At 48.3% G+C, this 10028-nt stretch overlaps 1 pseudogene; it reads left to right on the top strand.

Annotated features, from left to right (window-relative positions):
• Positions 1–3962: 3962 nt before the first annotated feature.
• LOC119351605 lies at positions 3963–4101 on the top strand (annotated as a pseudogene).
• The last annotated feature ends 5927 nt before the right edge of the window (positions 4102–10028 follow it).

The raw sequence follows: 10028 nt of genomic DNA, 5'->3' as shown, positions 1-10028 counted from the left end.
CGGCGGCGCGGCGCGGTAGCTTTTCTTGGAGAAAACGCATCTGAACTTGAGGTCCTTGATGTTGGGCGCGTGGAGCCATGGCAGAAAGGAGGGCTGCTTCGCCATCAGGGTCGTGTCGGGCGCTGTGTCGCACCATGCCTTGCAGACGGCGTGGAAGCGGACGAAGTCGGCAACGTCGTGCAGGCGGCCGGAGATGTCGCGGAGCGCGTCTGCCGGCAGGTCAGGCCACGGTGCCGGCACATGCACTAGAGACCGATGATTTTGGACAAGAAAGGCGCAAGTAGACGATGAGGACTTGATGGTTTGGTCGCTAGTGACGCCGCGACGATGCCTGCAGCGATGACCTGTCGCCATCCAAATCGATCGATGTTTGTGGTTGGACCCCGATAAAATCCGAACGTTCTGATTTTAAGCATTTCATCCCGAACGTTTTTACATGGCAACTTTAGTTGACGCGAGGTGGTAACTTTAGTTGTTAAGACATGGCAACTTTGTCCCAGTTCATTTTTTTCCAGAAAATTACAATGTTTGCCAACCTCACGTGAACTAAAGTTGCCATAAAAGACGTTCGGGTTACCATGCTTAAAATCTGAACGTTCGGACTTATCATTGCCGTTGTGGTTTCGCTTCCAGATGATGATATGTCGAGTCGAGGATCACGTACGTACGCGCGCGCGCGTCCAACTCGTCCGACTGTGCTTTCCTTTGTTTTCTCTTCCCACGCCATGGATACAGCACGTGGCTATATATAGGAGTATATATCTTTCCCTACTAATAAAGCACTTATGGTTTCTGGTCGTACGTCGTCAACATTTTTGCAAAATAGTCTCTGTAGTTTAGAGTATTCAACCCGCAGTCCAAATAAAAGTTAACCGAACCGGTATGAGATAAAAGAAAAATAAATCCCCTGCCTCCCGATCTCATCTGGGCCTCCAGGCTCAAGCGCTTCGCCACCTTCCGCCGGTCGCCCCCCGTCGCCGCGCGCCGCCACCGACGCCAGGGCCGTTGGCGGCTCCCCCCGCCCCTGCTACCATGGTGCCGCCGGGACTCCTCCCCGCTGCTGAAATTCCCCATCGCCATCCCAAGGGCCTCGCCCGCCACACTCCCCTGGACCCTGAGCACCGCCGCCCCAGCCACCCTCGAGCCTCCACCAGGTGACCCCAGACGCCGCTGATCCCGTGTGTTGCTGCTCGAAGATTCCCCTGCTCGCTGGCCTCTCCCTCCCACTCCACAGCGCACGAGGCAGGGGAACCGGGTGGCGGCGGCGGCATGATCTCCGGTAAGCGGCGGGGCCTAGCGGTAGGGCTGGGATCCGGTGGCGGCAGCAAGCTCCTGTAGATAGGCGGCGAGCGAGAGTGAGGGATTGAGAGAAAGCGAGATGCATGGGAGAGAGATGTGAAGGAGAAGAAGACGAGCATGGGCAGTGGGGCGTAGGAGAGAGAGGGGGCGGAGGGAAGGAGGATAAGGACAGATGGCAGGGGGCTGCATGTGTGATTGCTCCGGTGATGGCGTCCGACGTCGGTTCATACCTCGGCGTGCAGCCGCAATCCCTTCCCTCCACCGTCTCCACGTGGTGCACGCTGCTGCAATCTAGCTATCCCAGCGATGTCCCAGCTGCGCGCCACAGCCAGCCAACAAGACCATTATGTAGCTCAGGCCCAGAATTGGTCAATTTTATACAGCTGCAATACACAACGACACACAAAATATATGCTCCTAGGCTCGATCTTTCTACTGCAACTAAACATACCCGTCCAATACTTATTATTGCACTTTTCTCAACTAGTCGTGCGTCGTCGACATTTTTGCAAAATAGTCCCTGTAGTTTAGAGTATTCAACCTGCAGTCCATATAAAAGTTAACCGAACTGGTATGAGATAAAAGAAAAATAAATCCCCCGCCTCCCGATCTCATCTGGGCCTCCAGGCTCGAGCGCTTCGCCACCTTTCGTCGGTCGCCCCCCGTCGCCGCGCGCCGCCATCGACGCCGGCGCCGTTGGCGGCTCCCTCCCGCCCCTGCTACCATGGTGCCGCCGGGACTCCTCCCCGCTGCTGAAATTCCCCATCGCCATCCCAAGGGCCTCGCCCGCCACGCTCCCCTGGACCCTGAGCACCGCCACCCCAGCCACCCTCGAGCCTCCACTAGGTGACCCCAGACGCCGCTGATCCCGTGTGCTGCTGCTCGAAGATTCCCCTGCTCGCTGCCCTCTCCCTCCCACTCCATAGCGCACGAGGCAGGGGAACCGGGTGGCGGCAGCGGCATGATCTCCAGTAAGCGGCGGGGCCTAGCGGTGGGGCTGGGATCCGGTGGCGGCAGCAAGCTCCTGTAGATAGGCGGCGAGCGAGAGTGAGGGATTGAGAGAAAGCGAGATGCATGGGAGAGAGATGTGAAGGAGAAGAAGACGAGCATGGGCAGTGGGGCATAGGAGAGAGAGAGTGTGGAGGGAAGGAGGATAAGGACAGATGGCAGGGGGCTGCATGTGTGATTGCTCCGGTGATGGCGTCCGACGTCGGTTCATACCTTGTCGTGCAGCCGCAATCCCTCCCCTCCACCGTCTCCACGTGGTGCGCGCTTCTGCAATCTCGCTATCCCAGCGATGTCCCAGCTGCGCGCCACAGCCAGCCAACAAGACCATTATGTAGCTCAGGCCCAGAATTGGTCAATTTTATACAGCTGCAATACACAATGACACACAAAATATATGCTCCTAGGCTCGATCTTTCTACTGCAACTAAACATACCCGTCCAATACTTATTATTGCACTTTTCTCAACTAAACATACTCTGTCCCGTGAGGAGGATTTCAGGGGAGATCGGCTATTGTGAGTGTGTGACCATAACAAGAGGCTGATATTTGAGCTGGACTCTTGCAAACAACAGGTTCAGGAGCTCCAAGCCAACAACGGACATTGCCTTGAAAAAGATGTAAGATTTCTACTGTCTAGCTTCTGTCACAAGATTTGTTGTAGCCTGTTATTTTTTATGGCAGTCAGTTTTGTTGTAAGAACGAGTAATAGATCTATTGTTCAATTCTTTTTTGAGACAGAATACAAGTTGTGTTAAATATTCAATGTTTATTGAACATGACCATAGTGGAAAAGGCTTTAAAGATCAAGAGATGAAATATTTTCCTTTAATAGTTCAATTTCTGAAAAAAAAATCAACACTGTTAAACCAGCACATGTGTACATGGTTTGGCAGCCTAGCTAGCCGGCACCTTCCTTCCTTTCCTTGTAGCCGAAGACTAGAGGTAGAGATAGAGATAGTCAGTTTATATTCTCTGTTATCCTTTGTAACTAGATATCTCTTCCTTCTCTCCCAAGTTGTAATCTAAACCACTTGTACGCTATCCAGGGAGTCGCGCCCCTGGCAATATAACATGCAGGCGTCGCCCAGAGCAGGGTACGACGTTTCCCACATGGTAATCAGAGCCTAACTCTTCCCATCTAGCGATCTCCTCCTCCCACCGCCGCACCTCCTGCCATGGCCTCCTCTAGTGCAACCAACTCCACCCTCTCTGGCCAGATCACCGAACGCCTCACCCGAACAAACTACATCCTATGGCGAACTCAGATCACACCACAGCTTCGGGGGGGGCAGGGTTCTTCGGCTACATAGACGGGAGCATGCCGGAGCCGGCCAAGGTCGTCGTCAGCAAGGACAAGGATGGCAAGGAGGAGTCCATCCCCAATCTGATTCACTCGGTTTGGATCCGAGAGGATCAGCAGGTGCTTGGTTACCTTTTGAATAACCTCTCCAAAGAAGTGCTTGTGCAGGTGACGTCGATCGCCCACGCGCACGAACTCTAGACAGCATTGGCGAGCATGTTCTCGTCCACATCACTGTCTCGCGTCAACAACATCCGCGCGTCGCTCACGAACGCGCAGAAAGGACAGCAGTCGGTGGCCTCCTACTTCGCATCCATGCGGGATTTCGCCGACGAGCTAGCTGCAGCAGGAAAGCCCCTGCAAGATGATGAGTTGATCTCCTACATCCTCAATGGGTTGGATATGGAGTATCAACCGCTCGTCTCCGCCCTCGACGCTCGGATTGTCCCTGTCACCCTTGATGAGTTGTTCTCTATGATGAGCAATTTTGATCAACGGGTGGCCATCTTCCAAGGAGCAGGCTTCAAATCTTCTGCCAACGCTGCCACCCGTGGCCGTGGTGGGGGCTCACGTCACCGAGGCCCTCCGCGGAACAGCAAGGGCAAGGGCAGCGGCGGCGGAGGCAACAACAGCAACAACTCTGCACGCCCCGGTGGCGGCGGTCGGCCCTCCTACACCAACAACAGGGGCCGGTGCAATGGCAGCTCCTCCAACAGCAGGTCTCGCCCCGACACAATCAGATGCCAAATCTATGGGAAGCCGGGGCACTCTGCCAAGGACTGCTGGTACCGCTTTGATGAGGATGATGATGATTCTTCTCAAGATGAAAAAGTGGCCGGAGCTGCTGATGGCTCCTACGGTGTTGACAAAAATTGGTACGTCGACAGCGGCGCCACAAACCACATCACCGGCGAGCTTGACAAGGTGACTATGCGAGAGAAGTACCGTGGCAAAGATCACATCCACACCGCCAGTGGAGAAGGTATGAAAATTAGTCACATTGGTCATTCAGTTATTAAAACCCCTCATAGAAAAATTCATCTCCGAAATTTTTTGCATGTTCCTAGTGCTTCTAAAAATCTTCTTTCCGTTCATCGCATTGCCATTGACAACCATGTCTTCCTTGAATTTCACCCCTTCTTCTTTTTGATCAAGGATCAGGCAACGAGGAAGGTGCTATATCGAGGTAGATGCATTCGTGGGCTTTACCCTTTGATCCCGGAGATTAGAAGATTGAATAAACAAGTTTTTAGTGCCACCAAAGTGTCTTCAACACGATGGCACGATCGATTAGGACATGCTTCATTTTCTTTAGTTAAGAAGTTGCTTAGGAAGAATAAACTCCCATATGTTGGTGAGCGAGATGTTGAAACAATTTGTGATTCTTGCCAAAAGGCTAAAAGTCATCAATTACCGTATCCAATTTCCACTAGTGTTTCTACTATGCCTTTGCAACTTATCTTCTCTGATGTGTGGGGGCCTGCACCCTCTTCGGTTGGCAGACATACCTACTACGTGAGTTTCATTGACGACTATAGCAAGTTCTCTTGGATCTATCTTCTTAAGAAACGATCCGATGTGTTCCAAGTTTTTCTAAATTTTCAAGCTTTGGTTGAACGAAAATTCAATAGCAAGATCATTGCCCTCCAGTCTGACTGGGGAGGCGAATATGAAAAATTAAAATCTTTCTTTCAAAAACTTGGAATCTCTCATCATGTGTCTTGCCCGCATGCTCATCAACAGAATGGGTCAGCTGAGCGCAAGCACAGACACATTGTTGAGGTTGGCCTAGCACTTTTAGTTGGCGCCTCCATGCCCCTCAAATTCTGGGATGAGGCATTTCTTGCTGCAGTACACATCATCAATATGCTACCTAGTCGTGTCATAAACAATGAAACTCCCGTGGAAAGACTCCTCCACACAAAACCAGATTACACAACACTTCATGTTTTTGGATGTGCCTGTTGGCCCAATCTTCGTCCTTACAACAATCGCAAGCTTATGTTCCGATCCAAGCAATGCGTGTTTCTTGGTTACAGCAACCAACACAAAGGTGTCAAGTGTCTTGATGTACCTACGGGTTGTGTGTATATCTCTCGCGATGTTGTTTTTGACGAGACACAATTTCCCTTCTCCAAACTTCATCCCAACACCGGCGCACTTCTACGTCAAGAAATTATCCTTTTACCACCAAATCTCACCGGTCTTGATCTAGGGGGAAATAATTCTGATGATCAATTGTTGACTAATTCTCATAACCGTGTGCATGAGCTTTGTGATGATGCAGCTGAAAATTGTGAAGAAAATGGTGAAGCAACAGCCACAAACACTTCACATTTTATGTGTCAAGTGTTGGGGAACAAATCCCCCTCGGGATCAGCAGCGCAGGAGATCTGCAGCAGATCCGCCTCGGGATCGTTAGGTGGCAGGGCGCTGGAATCTGCGTCGCCAGCCAGGCGTGGCGCTGGCGCATCCACGAGCGACATGCGGCGCTCCTCCACCGGTCCTGATGCGGCCTCCAGCCCGCACCAATCTGGCGCAGACACCCGGCCCACTGGGACTCATTGGGCCACGAGCGGGCCCCACCACTACGTGCGGCGACGGCAGCAGCCAAGCCCTCCACCGCACGGGCGTGAGACAGACACGGATCCCGACGCCAATCCTGTCTCGTCCCCTGGCACGCGATCCTGCGCTAATTTGCCCGGGCCCAGCCAATCATTGCCGCATGATGGGCAACCTGGCGCGGGATCGTCTGTGCCGCATGCACCCGAGTCGGCGTTTTCTGGAGCTGCAGAGGATCCCGTTGATCTGTCCGAGGCTGCTACAGCAGCGCCGATAGGATCTGCCTCGGGATCGCCGCCTGTTCAGGCGTCAGCAGGATCTTCTACGGCAGTTGCTCCGCGTACACGCCTACAAAGAGGGGTAACCAAACCTATTAATTATAAACAAGTTGTGAAATTTGGTTTGGCATGTTCCACAGGTGAACCTAGCACTACCGAAGAGGCATTTAGCGATACACGATGGAAGAAGGCCATGGAAGAAGAATACACTGCACTCCGCAGAAATAAAACATGGCACCTGGTTCCACCACGGCGAGGTAAAAATTTGATTGATTGCAAGTGGGTCTTCAGAATAAGTAGAAAATCTGATGGAACCATAGATCGCTACAAGGCCAGACTTGTTGCGAAGGGCTTTAAACAACGGTATGGCATAGACTATGACGACACTTTTAGTCCGGTTGTTAAAGCTGCTACTATTCGCCTCGTATTGTCTATTGCTATTTCCAGGGGATGGAGTCTCAGACAGCTAGATGTACAGAACGCGTTCCTTCATGGTGTTCTGGAAGAGGAAGTATACATGAAGCAACCTCCTGGGTTTGAAAGCAAAAGCAAACCATCTTATGTTTGCAAACTTGACAAAGCTCTATATGGACTGAAACAGGCTCCCGGGGCGTGGTACTCACGACTGAGTCAGAAACTGCAAGCACTTGGCTTTCTCCCTTCAAAATCTGACACATCCTTGTTTATCTACAATAACTCAAATACATCTATATTTGTTCTTCTTTATGTTGATGATATCATTGTCACAAGTTCATCTAATGAAGCTGTGTCAGGACTGCTAAAGGATTTGAGTGCTGAGTTTGCTCTTAAGGATCTGGGAGACCTGCATTACTTCCTGGGTATTTAAGTTAAAAGGCATGGAGATAGCCTTCATCTCTCTCAGGAAAAATATGCCACTGATCTGGTAAGGAGAGTTGGATTGCAAGGATGTAAGCCTTCACCAACACCACTATCTAGCACAGAAAAACTATCACTTTTTGAGGGAAAACCTTTGAGTCAAGAAGACAGTACCAGATACAGAAGCTTAGTGGGAGCTCTTCAGTATCTAACCTTAACAGGGCCTGACATTTCCTTTGCTGTTAACAAAGTATGTCAGTTTCTTCATGCTCCCACTACAAATCATTGGACTGCTGCAAAACATATAGTGAGATATGTAAAAGATACTATGGCCCTTGGTCTTACTTTCAGCAAGTCCTCTTCAACCCTTGTTAGTGCTTTTTCTGATTCTGATTGGGCAGGATGTCCAGATGACAGACGCTCCACTGGAGGTTTTGCAGTATTCTTTGGACCAAATTTAATATCTTGGTGTGCAAAGAAATAAGCCATAGTGTCACGATCAAGCACAGAAGCTGAGAATAAAGCACTAGCTAATGCCACAGCAGAGATTATCTGGGTTCAGTCCATGTTGAAAGAGCTTGGTGTGAAGCACACTCGAGTCCCGTGTCTATGGTGTGATAACCTTGGTGCTACCTATTTATCTGCTAATCCAGTTTTCCATGCCAGGACCAAACATATTGAGATAGACTTTCACTTTGTTCGAGAAAGGGTGGCTAATAAGCAATTGGAGATTCGTTTTGTGCACTCACGAGATCAAGTTGCAGATGGGTTCACAAAAGCATTACCTACAAGGAGTCTTGAGGAATTCAAGCGTAATCTCAACTTGACCAAGTTGTGATTAAGGGAGGGTGTTAAACCAGCACATGTGTACCTGGTTTGGCAGCCTAGCTAGCCGGCACCTTCCTTCCTTTCCTTGTAGCCGAAGACTAGAGGTAGAGATAGAGATAGTCAGTTTATATACTCTGTTATCCTTTGTAACTAGATATCTCTTCCTTGTCTCTCAAGTTATAATCTAAACCACTTGTACGCTATCCAGGGAGTCGCGCCCCTGGCAATATAACATGCAGGCGTCGCCCAGAGCAGGGTACGACGTTTCCCACAAACACAATAGCCGAATTTATTCCAATTTTGACATATAATACTTGCCACTAAGAACTTATAGGTATATGCTTTCACACGCAGTCCTGTCTTTGCTAACATGTATGGTGTTAGTTTAGAAAGACCTACGTAATGTTGTTTTGATTCTTGGCTTCAGGGAAAAAGGGATAGGTTCAGAAAATATTTATGTAGGATAGATGTATATTTATGTAAGAGGATAGATGTACTTATTTGCAGAACTACAGTTTGTTGCAGTTGCTAGGGATTGTAAATTACGATTCTAATTCATTCTTTTGCATTTCGGTCTGTCATTTATTGTTACTTGAATGTTTCTTCCATAGAAGTTTTTTGTTTGTTTTTTCACTGGAACAGCTCTACGCGCCTTGTGAAATTTCTGATGTAGTTTGGAAATATGAGTGATCCAAGGATTTTTTTTAATATATATTCTTTTTGTTAATTTCAAGGGAGGAAGACAACTCCGGTACTATGGTAATGTTCTTGATTCTGATTCTCCATGATTGATAATGTTGTTTAGGACCCTAAGCTTTGTCATGGCTGATTTAAATACGCACAGTTGGTTTAGAAGGAAAGCACTGCTACTAATTTTAGAACTAGGATGTCGTTTTTGACAGCTGTCAGGTATTGCTTATTTGCATTTTAAGATCACAATTCTAAGGTTAATCTTTTTAGTTGTAGCATTGAATATTTGGGTCCTTGAATTTTCTCCTCGAAGATCAACACATTTGGTCAGATTTGGCTTATTTAATACTCCCTCTGTAAACTAATATAAAAGCGTTTAGATCACTATTTTAGTATTCTAAACGCTTTTATTAGTTTACGGAGGGAGTAATTAGCAAACAATAAATATTGAACATCTATGCAGTGCGACATTTCTTACGGATGGTCAGGTCGACACCGGCAACATCGTCTTCATTGTACCAAGGTTCTGCTGCTGCTACAACGGCAACCTCCTACTTCCCGAACATGACCATTGCAGCTATCCTTGCTACTGTAAATTTTGTTTCTTTTCTTTCCCATAAATTATGGACATTCTGATCAGGTAATGTTCTTCTCTAAGATTTGATATTTGAAGCATGATGTTCGCGATCAGGTAATTTTCCTAGGGTCCTTCAGATGTCAATGTCGATGTTGATGTTGATGGAAAATACACATGTTGCATACCTTTTTTGAAATCAGAAGTGGATACTAACATGTCACATCATGATATTGTAGTTTATAGTGCTAAGCTTGACTCCTCCATGGTTATAATAATGGACTTACAGTGAGTTGATTTGTAGTTAACGTTGTCATCAAGTGGCTGGCTTTTATCTGAACAATGCAGTCTTGCATTCTCTAGGGAGGTAGAGCAAGTCCTTCCTTCCGATTTGAATTTGGGGATTTGATGATTTCTTTTGAATTTATCATGTCTATTTGATCAGCAAACATGATATGCAAAACATGTTTTTCCAGTAGAAATGAATTCATGGACTGGAACTTTTACAGATTTGAAGTTGTATGCTGGATCGACTGCATGTTTTATTCAGGGTTTATCAGTTCATCATTCCTGTAGAAGGGAAAGAATAGGCTGTGCAACACAATGCATTGATCGGTGCACCAGGCACATATATATGAGTACAAAAAGGGC

This window comes from Triticum dicoccoides, chromosome 1B, assembly GCF_002162155.2.
Source record: "Triticum dicoccoides isolate Atlit2015 ecotype Zavitan chromosome 1B, WEW_v2.0, whole genome shotgun sequence".
Lineage (NCBI taxonomy): Eukaryota > Viridiplantae > Streptophyta > Magnoliopsida > Poales > Poaceae > Triticum > Triticum dicoccoides.
This window is presented reverse-complemented; position numbering and strand designations above follow the sequence as displayed.